The sequence below is a fragment of the Rattus norvegicus genome, chromosome X (assembly GCF_036323735.1).
Source record: "Rattus norvegicus strain BN/NHsdMcwi chromosome X, GRCr8, whole genome shotgun sequence".
Taxonomy (NCBI): Eukaryota; Metazoa; Chordata; class Mammalia; order Rodentia; family Muridae; genus Rattus; species Rattus norvegicus.
The window spans coordinates 122,087,746-122,101,565 of record NC_086039.1 but is presented as its reverse complement, the minus strand read 5'-3'; the positions used below and the strand labels follow the sequence as shown (position 1 = coordinate 122,101,565).

Below are 13,820 nucleotides of genomic sequence, written 5' to 3'. Positions count from 1 at the left end.
GCAGTCCTTCTGGAAGTTCTTGGGGATATTGCTTGCCCTTTCTAGCTTATAAAGTTGGTGGATGCCCTTGGTTCACAGACCTCTCTTCCATTGTCCATCAGAACCGATAATGCAACCCTCTTACGAAGTGTCCAGTTTCCTCTGAGCGCCACCCCAACAGCCAGATTGCTTCTTGAGCTCTGGAAAAAGAATCCACCATTGCCAGTGAACCAAGCAGCTGGAGCCTGTTCCTACCTTCTCTGCTGTCCCTTCCCTGTGCCTCCTCCCATCCAGGGCAGTCACTTCTAGAAAAATGGCACTTTCCTCAGAAACCCACTTTAACCAGAATTCATTCTTAGATGTGTGAAATGCAAGAAAGTGTGTAGGAGTTCATGTACTGCTAAAGCTGACAGGTCCAGGGAAAGAACACCAGCACTCTTCACATACTGTCTTGGAAAGGGAGTTTTGAAGTTGCTTTAGTCTCACATAGGGCACTTGAACCACCATCTCCTACTCTCCCTTACATCTAGCACATCTGGAATTGACCATCCCAGTGTCTTCACATCCTGTCTTGGGGCCTTGAGCTACCACGCCCACTGTTCTTTATGGCCTATCAAGGGCTTATTGTCACTCCCGCCTGGAGCTGTCTTCACGTCAACCTCTCTGATCCCTGCTTCCGCTGTTACATCTCTTTCTCCAACTCTACCACTTCCTTCTCGCGCTTGCGATGACTCCGTGACCACATTAGGCCCAGTAGAGGAAGTCTGTCATACTTGTTCATTTTAGAGTCTATTGAAAGCCACCTGTAGTCCCAGTGCTCAGGGGGCAGAGGCAAGGAGATCCTGAGTTTGAAGTAAACCTGAAATCCTGTCTCAATATAATAAAATAAAAGCCAAATGACAGCAAGCTTAGTTTCAACAGGGAACTATTAATTCACTTTTTAAAAACCTTTTTCTGGGGCTGGGGAGGTAGTTCAGTGGTTAAGAGCACTGACTGCTCTTCCGGAGGTCCTGAGTTCAATTCCCAGCAACCACATGGTGGCTCACAACCATCTGTAATGGGATCTGATGCCCTCTTCTGGTGTGTCTGAAGACAGCTACAGTGTACTTACATATAATAAATAAATAAATAAATAAACAAATAAATAAATAAATCTTTTAAAAAACTTGCCCTGACAAGATATGGGCATCTTTACTTTTTGAAGATTTATTTTATATGAGTACACTGTAGCTGTCTTCAGACACACCAGAAGAGGGCATCAGATCTCATTACAGATGGTTGTGAGCCACCATGTGGGTGCTGGGAATTGAACTCAGGACCTCCGGAAGAGCAGTCAGTGCTCTTAACCTCTGAGCCATCTCTCCAGCCCTGATATGGGCATCTTTGTAGGAACATTGCTCTGCATATCAAAACTCACCAGATGTAGAAACTCTGCCTCTACTAGCATTAGTTTAAATTATTTTTGTTCATTCATTCATTCATTCATTCATTCATTCATTCATTCATTCATGTTTTTAAAGACAGGGTCTTTCTGTGTAGTTCTGGCTGTTCTGGAACTCACTCTGTATGCCAGCCTGGCCTCAAACTCACAGAGATCCACATGCCCCTGCCTCCCAGGTGCTGGGGTTAAAAAGGCATGTGCTAGAGGAAGTGTTTTGCTGTGGGGCCTTGGGCTGGGGCAGACAGTGTTCAGGATGGAGGTGACTTTGGAGCAGCATTTGGAGGACACAATGAAGAATCCATCCATTGTTGGAGTCCTATGCACAGATTCACAAGGGCTTAATCTGGGCTTACCCTGTCCAATGAGCATGCTGGAATGATATCTGTTCTAGCCCAGCAGGCAGCTAAGCTAACCTCTGACCCCACCCCTCTGACCCGACATCTCTGTGGCAGGTTTAGAGTCAGATAATGGGAACGTTATGATCCAGAAACACGATGATACCACAGTGGCTGTGCACAAAATGGCCTCTTGACATCTGATGCCAGCTCTCTAGTGACCTCTCACCGGGATTCAGTCATGTCTGTCTCAGTTAACTTGTAAAACTATTAAAGTTCCAGAAATCAGGCCATTTACTTAATGTCCAATGTGGACTTCCTCATTTATATGGTAGCCAGTTACCAAGATGTCAGCTAGAGAGGAGTGTGGTGGCCTTGTTTGGGCTTTTGTCACTCTGCTCTATGGTAACAGTAACTGTAGTCCAGGATTGCGACCCATCATGGCCTAGAACTGTGTAGCTCAGGCTGACTTCAAATTTCTGGTCTTCATGCTTTCAAACTCCTACATCCTGGGATTATAGCGTTTGTCTCTAAGGTCTAGGCCACTTGGTATATAGAACTTTGTTGTGGTCAATAAACCTGTTCTGAGGGAAAAACAAGGCCTGTGCCACTGCTACTGCCTGGTCATTTTCATTATTTTTATTTTATGCATGCGGGTGTTTTTTGTTTGTTTATGACTGCATGTATGTCAATGCGCATGCCTGGCGTTTAAAGAGGCCAGAAAGTGGTTTTGGATCCCTAAAACTGGAGTTACAGACTTGTGAGCTGCCATGTGGGTTCTGGGAACCGAACTCAAGTCTTAGCAACTTCTCTCCATCTCTTCAACCCCTACTAGTGTTACTTCAGTTTGCTTGTTTTCACGATCTGTACTAGAGGTTGAACCCAGGGCATTGCATGGGGTAGGAAGCTGCTGTACCAAGAAACCACATTTCCAGCCTTTCATCAGTTGTTTGGTTTTGCTTAAAGTCTACATTATTTGGGGAGGGGACTGGGGAGATGGCTTAGTAGGTCAGAGGCTCCCAGCCGTCAGCTGTTGGCTCACAACTATCTGTAGTTCTAGTTCGGAGAGTTCTCCACCAGCACTGCATGCACATGGTCCAATTACAAACACGGAGGCCAAACACACATACTCATTTTAAAAGAAGAGGATCTGGTGCTCTTGCAGAGGACGTGAGTTCAGTTCCCAGCACACAGGCCCACAATGTGATGTAACTTCCGCTCCAGGGAATCCACCCAGCTCTTCTGACCTCAGCAGGGACTCACTGCATGAACATGGTACTCGTACGTGCAGACAAACGCCCATACACAGAAAAGAAATCTGAATCTTTTAAATAATTTTAGCATTGAACACAGAGCTTTGTGCCTGTGAGGCAAGCACTCTCTAACAATGAACTATGACCCCCTAGCACACCTCTGGTTACTTTGTAAATTTTTAAAAGGTCAAAGTCTTTTTTGAAGCATTTGTCAATGAAATTGTGTTGACACCGAATGTGTCTGTCCTTAGATGCCACTAGTGAAGGCCTATTCCCTTCTCCTTCACTGTCCACTACATCCTGTATCAAACACTGTAGCCCAAGTGTTCAAAAGCTCTGGAGTATGTGTTGGCAGAATCCTTAGAAGTCACCTACCTAACTTTCCTTTTGATGGCAAATTTCTTCGTGCGGTTTCCTGTCAAGCAGTCTTTGCTTTCTCTGTAAACAGTCATGAATTTGGAGCACATAGCCATGAGTGAATTACTTTTGGTTTTGCTTTTTCAAGACAGGATTTCTCTGTGTAGCCTTGGCTGTCCTGGAACTCACTTTGTACACTTGGCTGGTCTTGAACTCACAGAGATCAGCCCGCCACTGCTTCCCCATTGCTGATATTAAAGGCTGCACCATCACCACCTGGTTGAGTTAATAATTTTTCAGGTCTTGTTTGAAAATGTAAAAGGAGCTAAAAGTTCAGGCGGTAGGAAAGGAGAATTTTTAACTGTTTTTTTCTACTTCCTTCTCCGGAACTGCAGGAAATCCCCCCCCCCCCGCCCTTGCCTCTGTAGGTATTTACGAACTAACTTATAAAGGGATGTACTTTCTTCTTAGTTGTGTGTGGGGGTTGGGGAGCAGTATGTGTAAGCATATGTGGGTGCCAGCAGAGGCCAGAGGCATTTGATCCCTATTATGAGAGTCATAAGCTCTTGATGTTGGAAACTGAAGCCTGGCCCTACAGGAGAGTACTAAACACTGTTAACCCCCGAGCCATCTCTCAAGTCCTTCTATGGGTATTTGAAGATGGCTATCTTACTGAGACTTCCGTTCTCCTGCCTGAACGTGGCTCTTGACTTTGTCAATGTCTGTCGGCAACTATGGTGCCCAGAAGGAAACATAACATACAACTATATCAGAGGTCAGTGGGACAGTTCCTCTCTTCACTTGAACTTTCGGTCCAAGTGGCCTCAGCTTGTGCTTTGCACTTTTAAAGAGTCTGTTCTTTTACTCTTTGTAAGATAGATGTTCAAATGTGTATTTATTTTGTTTTGTTTTATGTGTGCATGTGCACATACTAAAGTAAGCCTCTCTAAGCAGTAAAGACATCAGCTCCTCTAGAACTGGACTTACAGATGGCTGTTAGCTGTTATGTGGTTACTGGGAACCAAACCTGGGTCCTCTACAAGAACAAGTGGTTTTTAGCCATTGAGCTCCCTCCAGCCCCAAGAATAATGATTTTCTTTTCTTCTCTCTTCTCTTCTCTTCTCTTCTCTTCTCTTCTCTTCTCTTCTCTTCTCTTCCCTCCCCTACCCCTCCCCTCCCCTCCCCTCTCCTCTCCTCTCCTCTTCTCTCCTCTTCCTCTTCTTCTTTCCCTCCCTCTCTCTCTCTCTCTCTCTCTCTCTCTCTCTCTCTCTCTCTCTCTCTCTCTCTCAGAATCTCACTTTGTAGCCCAGGCTGGTTTGGAACTCATTATGTAGTTCAAACTCAGAAGAGATCTGCCTGCCCCTGCCTTCTGCATACTAAGGCTAAAGGTGTCAGTTTTAAGAGAATTTTAAAAATCAATGTAAAACCTGGCTTCACATCTAAGCATGGTGGCACAGAAACCAAACCCCTCCCCCTCATGGTTAGCTAGCTATGTTCAGTGTAATCTCACTGGTGTGAATCTACTATTCAAGTTGGGTAACAGTAGATTTTGAGGCACTTGAATTTGAAGGATCACATTAGCTCGTGTTCTTAAATGTGGCTTGTGTGCAGTTGACGATCACTTAATTCTCTGGATAATATTCCATTAGTTGCTGGTCAAGCATGGTAGCAGGCTCACGCCTGTACCGCTGGCACTAGGGAGGCTGAAGCAAGAAGATTGCCAGTTGGACAATAACTTCAGCAACATGGTAAGTTAGAAGCTAGTCTGGACTGAATAGTGCTGTGTTACAAACAACATTGGGATTCTTTTCGTTTTCATACTTGTTCTCAGGCATAGAACAACACTTACACACTTACCTATACATTTAACAGATTAGCTCTCCCTCTCCCCTTCTTCCTCTTCCTTCTCCTCCTCTTCTTCCCCCTCTTCTTCTTTGTTTTTTTTTTTTTTCGGAGCTGAGGACCGAACCCAGGGCCTTGCGCTTGCTAGGCAAGCCCTCTACTACTGAGCTAAATCCCTAACCCCCTTCTTTGTTTTTGTTTTTTTTGTTTTTTTTTTTTTTTGAGACAGGATTTCTCTGTGAAGCCCTGGCTGCCCTGGAACTCATTCTGGAGACCAGGCTGGTCTCAAACACAGAGATCTACCACCCTCTGGCTCCCCAATGTTGGGATTAAAGGTCCATGCCACCATGCCCAACTCCCCCACCCCTACTCCCACTCCTTCTTTCCTTTAGAGCAGGAAGCTTCTATTGTTTTCCCTATATTTGACTATATCAGCAACGGACTGATTTTCTGTCAAACATAAAAAACTTTTGTAAAAAGAAAACATTTTTAAAGAGGTCTTTGAAAAAGGTTTTTTGTTTTATTTTGGGCTTTTGTTATGTATCCTAGGCTGGCCTTGAAATCATAGCAGTTCTCCTGCATCTGCTTCCTGAGTTCTTTGCCACCATTCTTGGATTATAGAAATGTATGAGCCACCCACCATGTCTGATCCAAAAGTTGAAAATGGTATTTTTTGAATAAGTAAAAATAAAAGACTACAAAATTTTCTCAATATAAGTTTATTTAGAAAAAAGTCTGTCAAAGTGTTCCCTCTACAAATCTTTATCATTTAACTAGTTCATTAAAATGTAGATTTTCCAGCCCCACTAAGATCTTTAGATTCTTTGGTAATAGGGCTCAGAAACCTTTTACCTTTGTGTGTGTGTGTGTGTGTGTGTGTGTGTGTGTGTGTGTGTGTGTGTGTGAAGTTTTACTGTATAGCCCTAGGCTGGTCTCAAAGACTTAACAGTATCTCTAAAAAGGAAAGGAGGGGTGAGGATGGAAGAATAAAAGAAACACACACACACACACACACACACACACACACACACACACAGAGGGGATGGATAATAACTTTATAAAAGGAGACTAACTACTAATTAGTTGTCTTGCTTTTTTTGCTAAGGAGAACAAGTGGCTCTTAGACATAAGCATCTTCTTAGTGACAGAGTGGTAGTGCCCTGGAGACTCAAAAGGTTTATGTGGCTGTTTTGTTGTCTCTGTCCCTGGTTACAGAACTTTGCCTTCCACAAACCACTGAGACTCGGAAGAAAGGAGTCATATCAAGTGAGTTCTACTCCCCTTCTCTGTAAGTGATCATTCTTTTTTAATATATTTTTTACTTTTTATATTTTGTTTATTTTTTTTGAGACAGTTTCTCTGCATAGCCCTGGCTGTTCTGGAACTCACTCTGCAGATCAGGCTGGCTTTGAATTCAGAAAAATCCATCTGCCTCTCCCTCCAATGTTCTGGGATCAAAGGTGTGCATCACCACTGTCAGGCTGTGTGGTAATTCTTTATTTACATTAGTATGTAGTACCATATCTAATAATTCTATTGCTGATGCTCGTAAATGATGTTTTGAAATATTTACAGTAGAACTGTTACATGAAAATGTCTGCTATGTCTGTTGATAGCAATTCACAAAGTACTGACAATATTTGGTTTGTTTTTTCCCAATGGCAATAGTAATTATTATTATGATTGTAGTTTTTCTTCTTTTCTTTTCTTTTTTTTTTTTTTTGAACTGGGGACCGAACCCAGGGCCTTGTGCTTGTTAGGCAGGCACTCTACCGCTGAGCTAAATCCCCAACCCCATGATTGTAGTTTTTTAAGACAAGGTTTCTCGGTGTAACAGCCCTGACTGTCCTGTAGCTCACTCTGTGGACCAGGCTGGCCTCAGACTCATAAACATCTGCCTGCCTCTGCCTCCCAAGTGCTGGGGTCAAAGGTGTGCATCACCAGTGCTTGGCTACTATTAATAGAAAAGTAAATATTGGTATTACTTCTACCAGAACTAGTAGTACTTATTAGTTATTGAATACAAGTTGAACACATTTAAGGTGCACACCATGGTCTTCTGATGGCTTCTTTTTACTAATTTTGATTGCATTAGCAATGAAAAAAATTGGATGGGTGGACATTCTTTTTAAAAGCCGATTGCAAGTCAAGAAATCTTTCCATGAGTATGCACTGGGATAATCAAAACAACCTCTGAAGCGTGGCATTGCTAGCAAACTTGTGCATTTCAATGGGTGAGAGTGCTAAGGTCACCATCTAATAAATTCTGTAGCAGAAGTGCGCATTGCTTTCAGTGGTTCCTGCGCCTCTCTCATTGACATGAAACTTTAATGAAGGGAGCCTTTTAGAGCACAGAGTTAGAGCCAAATGAGAGCCGACCAGCAGACAAGAAATTCTGAGGTAAGAGTTCTGTTCTCAGCTCTGCTGCCAACTCGGGGAAATAATGACCTTGGTGAGCAAAATGGCATGGTTGACATAGAAATTCCTTCTTCTGATTTCAAAATACCTGCTATTTTATATAAAAAACGCTGTATCACGTGACTACCATCTCATGCCCGAGAGCTTGTGGTGGCCATTTCAGTTGACTTTTAGGTGCCGATCATCAGTAGTCACAGGGTGAGGTAGGACTTCTTGAATCTGATTCTCTCTTCTAAACTGACACTAAGAAGGAAGAGAACAATATGACATTATTTCCTATAGAACGTCATTTCACAATTTGGTACATAAAGTTGTCTTAGGATCTAATGCTTCCTTAATCTATTGAATAGAAAGACAATATTAACGCCAGAGATGGTGGCTCTCACCATAATTCCAGCACTTGGGAGGCCAAGGCAGGAAGATCACTTCAACTTCAAAGCTATCATGGACTATAAAATGAGACAAAAAAAATAAGAAGAGAAGAAAAAGAAACTATGGAGAAAGGTGTGGTAGTACGTGCTTGTAATCCTAATGCTGGGAGGAGTGTTCAAGGCCAACCTAGGCAGCATGAGATCCTATCCAAAAGGAAGAAAATAGAGGCTGGAGTGAGAAGGTTCGTGGGTAAGAATGCTTATTGGTTTTCCAGAGGACCTGAGTTCAGTCCCCAGAACCCATGTCAGACAGCTTGTGACCACCTGTAGTTCCAGTTCCAGGGGATCTGACTCCTCAAGCTCCTCCATACACAGTCATGCATATTCAAAAGTACACATGTGTATGAGTACACACACACACACACACACACACATACACACACACACACACAGAGGCATACATAAAGTTTGGAAAAAGAAATAGCAACAAAAGAAAATCACAGAGAGGGGGGGCTATGAACAAGGCTGAATAAAAGTGTGTGTGTGTGTATGTGTGTGTGTGTGTGTGTGCGTGTGTGTGTAAGAACACAGAAGTAGGTAGAAAAACAAAGACTCAGAAGGGAAGAGACAGCAGGATAAAAATAGATGTCAGACCTGGTGCTGCATTCTTTTAGCCTAAGCACTCCGGAGGCTGCAGTAGGGAAATAAACCCAAGGCTAGCAGGGCAAAGTGTCCCACGTCTTTAATCCCAGCACTCTAAAGGCTGGTGGACATCTGTGAGTTTGAGGCCAGCCTGCTGTACACAGCAAAGTTCCAGGCTAGTCAAGGCTACACAGTGAAACCCTATCTCAAAGCAAAAGAAAATCACTGAAACCATGAACACAACAACAACCAAAAGTCCAAGGCCAGCCTAGGCTATAGATTAAGATTCTAACTCAACAACAACAAAAAGACATATATACAAGGAGAAAGTGGTCAAAGTAGGGGTCAGAAGTTTGTTATAGCTGGTTAGTCAACTGGGGGAAAAAAGAACCAACCCTCCACTTTCCCTGACATGACACAGACGGAGAAAACAGGAAGTAGGCTGAGGTAATTCCTCCTGCTCCGTGCTGACGTTATATACTCTCTACTTTTTCCTGTATCCTCTGTTTACTTACTAATTCAAGAACTGTTCAGGGCAGTGCATGCCTTTAACTCCTATACTCCACAGAGGCAGGTGGATCTCTGAGTTTGAGCCAGCCTGGTTTACAGAGAGAGTTCCAGGACAGCCAAGGCTACACAGAGAAGCCCTGCCTCAAAAAAAAAAGGCAAAACAAACAAACAAACAAACAAAAAACCATTAAACATTTATGAGTACAGATTATGAGAACAGAATATTGAAAGATACGGCCGCATTCTCTGCCCTGAAGACGCTTAGAGCTGGAACAGCCTCAGGATCATGGAAGACACAAGCTTTGGAAGGACAGCCAGGGTGCTGGGGCAACACATAGGCTCAACCCGTTTGTTCTTTTACTGGCTTAAGAGGGGTTCCTAAGGGAAACTATCACCTGAGGGGGAAGCCAGAGTCATCCTGCTGTGGGAGAGGTGGGAGAAGACACTTGCTGGGCAGACATTGGGGACTATAGACTAGAGGTTATTTCAAGTTTTGTTTTTGTGTTTCGCAGTGGTTTTACAATGTTCTCCATTCAATGAGTATACAGTTTGTAGAGAATAATTATAAAATATGAAAGTCAACTTGGTTGTAATAATTTATATGTGGAGAGGATAAGATACACCGAGAGAGAAAGTGACATTGCATAATAATTAAAAAATCATTCTTCCAGGATGAGGCACTAAATTGTCAATTTTGTTGTTTTTGTTTGCTTTTGGAGGCAAGTCTCACTAAGTAATACTAGCTGACCTTGAACTGGCATATAGACCAGGATGATCTTGAACTAACAGAGATCTCCCACCTCTATCTTCTAAGAGCTGGGAATAAACGTGTGAGAGATTACGCCGAGGCCCCTACATTTCCTTTGTAGTGGTATTTTTAGTATGTACTATAGCGATTCTCAATCTGTGGGTCTCAACCTGTTTGGTAAACTCTATCTCTAAAAGTATTTACATTATGATTCATAACAGTAGCACAATTACAGTTCGAAAGTAGCAACAGAGGTAATGTTATGGCTGGGGGTCACCACGACATGAGGAACTGTATTAAGAGGTCACAGCTTTAAGAAGATTGAGAACCACTGATATACTACATCGCCGAAGCCAAGGCCTTGTGGGGCAAGCACATGCTCCCAAGGCATTTGGATGCCGTGGCAGAAACTAAATTTCAGGCCTGTGAGAGCTACAAAGGGAATTCAAGGGCAACCCGGGCAACCCGGTAAGACTCAGTTTCAAAGGAAAAATACAAAAATAGAAGGGGTTGGGACTATTGTCCAGTGATACGGTGCTTGCTCTGTAGGCCCAGTACATCACATCCAACCCCCAACCCAAAATAAATGGTCCCACATATGCACACAGGTCTATCTTTAAACTGTCTATTCTGTTCCGTGGACTGGACTGTCCTTGGGACAATACTGCTATGAAGATGTTTCTAAATGAAAAAAACATGCTCCTTTTTGATGATCTTTTGATGTGTCAGCAAGGCTAATTAATCAACCTAAAACTAGCCGGGGTACTGTGATGGGATTGTTCAGTTGTTCCTGAAGTTTGTTAATGTGTTGACTTTAAGGAACGGGAGTTTTGCCAGGTGAACTGTGGTCATAATGTAACTAGTTCAAAGGTATTTAGACTAGAACTGCAGCTCCCTAAAGAAGAAAGACAGCGGGTAGGCTGAATCTGACTCATTGCGAATTTTGAGAATGGAAGCTCCTGTGGTAATCTGATGGTGGAAGGGGCTCCAGAAGTCTAGTTCAGCACTACAAAGACCCGAATCCACTTTGCTCTTGCCTCACTGCCTGACACTTACCTGACACTTTTCCAAATGCCCAAAACAGTAAGACAAATCTAAGTAGTTGGTTAAAATTCCGTGTTAAAGAAAATGCTGATGAGACAGGAAATGGTGGTGTGTTTGGAGTACCAGCTAGTCAGGGCTCTCTGCAGGAGGATTGCTTGGACTTATCTAACCTTTCAAAAACCAGTCTGGAAAATGGAGCGAGACCAGGTCTCAAATATATAACAAAATAAAATAAAATGAAGCATTCTGAGATAGCTTTCATACTAACCATATGAGTCTGGTGAGTGTGGCTTAAAAATGTATTTATTAAGCTTTTTTTTTTTCTTATGCAGGGCCTTACTGTATAGCCCAGGCTAGCCTTGAATTTCTGATATTCCTGCTTCAGACTCTTTAGCTCTGGGATTACAAGCATGTGCTATCATGCTTGATGAGAATGTTTATTTATTTTTAAAATAAATTGTCATAAAGCTATACAAATTCAGTTCACAGAGCAATTTAAACACTGGGGTCCTGGGAGGTAGAACAGCAACTCAAAGCCCATCCTCAGCGACCCTGGCTGTCCTGCAGCTCACTCTGTAGACCAGGTTAGCCTCAAACTCAAAGATTTCTCACAGAGATCCTTCTGCCTATGACTCGGTAGTGCTGGGATTAAAGTTGTTTACCACCACATCCAGTCATTATTTTTTTATTATGAATAACATTTGTGATTTATACACACTAATAGACTTCAGTGTGATCTTTTTCATACATTTGTAGGGCACACTTTGATTATATTCACAGGGTCTTTTTACATCATTCATTGTCCTGATACTGGGGAAAAGGACTATTAGTGATCGTCTAGCCAGGCCTGATTGTGCATACCTTTAATCCCAGCACTGGAGATGGATGCAGGAGGATCTTTGTGTGTTCTTGGCTAGCCTGGTCTATATGAGATCCAGATCAGCCATGGCCGCATAGGGAGACCCAGTCTCCAAAACAAACAAACAATCCTCCCCCCCCAAAAAAACAAAAATAGAACGAAAAGAAAAAACCCAAACAAAACAACAAAAGTGAGTTAAGGAAATGGACAGAGTTCTTTAGTAAGGATTGGTGGGGCAACTTCTGAGGGCTTGATGTAGTCATGTGTTCTCGGCAGACACAGGACATGGCTCTAGAGGACTATTACGAGTGGGAGAATGGTCAAATGACATTTTGCTAAAGTTAATGACTAATGCTGTAATGTGTGTTAGTCCCATGTTCAGCAAGGCGTTTGCTCCTGACTTACTTTCACCCATGACAGAACACATTCATTAGCAAGTGCTCTTACTTTCAGGAATGGATCACATTAAAGGAAATAATCGTGAATGCAGATCTGTGAATACTAATATTTGGGTTGGAGTAAGAAACTGGGGTGGGTAGTCACCAGTCCCATTAGAGAATTAACTAAATCTGTAAAGTTCCACAGAAAAATCCTCATCAATGTCTTGTGTAATTCTTGAGAATTCACTAAGCTGCCCCCACAAATCTCTTCTCAAGCTTATTTTTAGATAGAACCTCAGATTAAAATCTCCTAGACTGCATGACTCAGAAGCTATGTTTTAGAGCTTCTTCTTATCTTTTTGTTTATTTGTTTGTCTTGAGACAGGGTTTCTCTGTGTAAACAGACCTCACCTGTCCTGAAACTTGCTCTGTAGCCCAGGCTGACGTCCAACTCACAGAGACCTAACTACCTCTGCTTCCAGAGTACTGGGATTGAAGGCATGAGCCACCATGCTTTTAATACTTCTCAAAGTTCAGTTCATGGACCTCAGCATCCGAATCACTCCAGGTGTTTGTTTAAGAAAGGAATAAGACAGGATTGGAGGATTGCTATCCCAGCTACTTGGCATGCTGAGACAGGGGAATCATATATTTAAGTGCTTCCTGAGCTACAGCTGTATGAGTTTAAGGTCAAACTATTAGGCAACTTAGTGAGACTATCTTAAAAAAATTAAAAAAAGGACTCAGTGCTTGTTTAGCATGTGTGAGGATTCAACCACAAACAAGCAAAGAACAGTGAGCTTGTAGGACAAAAGGCCATTTGTTTCAGAATTTCTAAGGCATCAGATAAAATAAACAAAACTTCTTCTAAAAATCCCTGAGACGAGTGTGTGTGTGTGTGTGTGTGTGTGTGTGTGTGTGTGTGTGTGTGTGTGTTTTGGAAAGTAAAATTTGAGGGCCATTCCTTTATTCCAACGCTGGGGTTTTATGTTTATGTTCTCCTCAGTTGTTTTAAGTCATGTTTGTTTACTACTCACTTGGCAAGTATACAGAATACTGTTTAGTATGAACTCATTAGAGAACTTCAGTGTATTTGTATTCCAGATAGAAAAACATCTGGAAGTTTATGTATTTTGTAAAGAGTGTCTCTGGGTAGTAATGGGAATGATCTTTATTTCTTTCTATTCTTATTTCTCTCTCTCTCTTTTTCCTTCCTCTATTTAAAAATACGCTTCCTCTTTCTGGGTTCAATTTCCCCATCAAGGAAAGAGAGTGTTATAACTTTTTGAACTTCAAGAACATAGTCTGATCCATACTACCCGCTAGCTTCCCGGTTCACTTATAGTATAAACTGTGTAGGTGGTCTCTGTACTTGAATAATGAATGGTGTATTATTTTTACATACATTATCTTAAGATGTTTAGCAACGGTTTTGTTGCCAGAAAAATGATTCTGTTTGTTCTCAAGGACGTAGAATAGAAAACCCACTGTCTACAAGCATCAAAGTTCCTCCTTTCCTCTTAGCCTTAAAAAAATGCCCTCCTCGCACATCTCTTCCTAACGTAATAATGGCTGTGAACCAAAAAGCCAGGGCGTGGCCACCGCCCGGACATCACCGCCCCTCGCTCTGCTTTCAAACAC

General features: G+C 42.4%; 1 pseudogene; it reads left to right on the top strand.

The window, feature by feature from the left end:
• Positions 1-1,647: 1,647 nt before the first annotated feature.
• Positions 1,648-2,262, top strand: LOC134484153 (ragulator complex protein LAMTOR5-like; annotated as a pseudogene).
• Positions 2,263-13,820: the final 11,558 nt, after the last annotated feature.